The 668-nt window shown below is 46.3% G+C and overlaps 1 protein-coding gene across 7 annotated transcripts in view; it reads right to left on the bottom strand.

Annotated features, from left to right (window-relative positions):
* Sugp2 (SURP and G-patch domain containing 2) overlaps positions 1-668 on the bottom strand; it is a 29,664-nt gene that overhangs the window by 20,255 nt on the left and 8,741 nt on the right. The gene's annotated exons all lie outside the window — the stretch shown is intronic.

Genomic DNA, 668 nt, shown 5'->3' with positions numbered 1-668 from the left:
TTATTTATTTATTTATGTGTACATGTATGCATGCCATGGTGTATAGGTGGAGGACAATTTTATGAATTGGTTCTCTCCTCCTACCATTTTGTTCCGGGGAATTAAGATCATGTCATCAAGTTTAGCCATTTCCTTGCCCCTCTTTTTGTTTTTTGAGCCAAGGTCTTGCTATGTAGTGCATAGGCTGGCCTCAAACTCACAGCAATCCTCCTGTTTCAGCCTTGCATGTGTTGGGATTACAGGCCTGTTCCACCACGCCCAGTTGAAGCACTAAGCATTTCTATCAGGTATAGGTGACACTAGCCAAGGTTGCTTGGCAGCCCTGATGGTCCACAGCCCATGGCTGGCTATTGAGCTCAGATCAGAGGTTACCAAGAACATGTGTCCAGCTCTGTCTGCTTCAGAAGCCTCTAGTGAAAGGTGGTACAGGGAGAACATATGGGAGGCTGAGAAAGGGGAATCAAAAGCCTGAGGCAAGTCTAGGCTACATATCAAGACCCTGCCTCAGAAAGACAAAAAGGGCTAAACAATAAAAACAAAAACGTCTTGTAGACATAGTGGTGCACTTCTGTAATCTCAGCACTCAGAAGGTAGAGGCAGGCAGATCTCTGTGAGTTCAAGGCCAGTCTGGTCTACACAGTGAGTTCCAGGCCAGCTGGGACTATAGG

Source organism: Nannospalax galili, unplaced genomic scaffold, assembly GCF_000622305.1.
Source record: "Nannospalax galili isolate Female #2095 unplaced genomic scaffold, S.galili_v1.0 scaffold529, whole genome shotgun sequence".
Taxonomy (NCBI): Eukaryota; Metazoa; Chordata; class Mammalia; order Rodentia; family Spalacidae; genus Nannospalax; species Nannospalax galili.
Note: the sequence above shows the minus strand (reverse complement) of the source record. Positions and strands in the feature narration are given on the sequence as shown.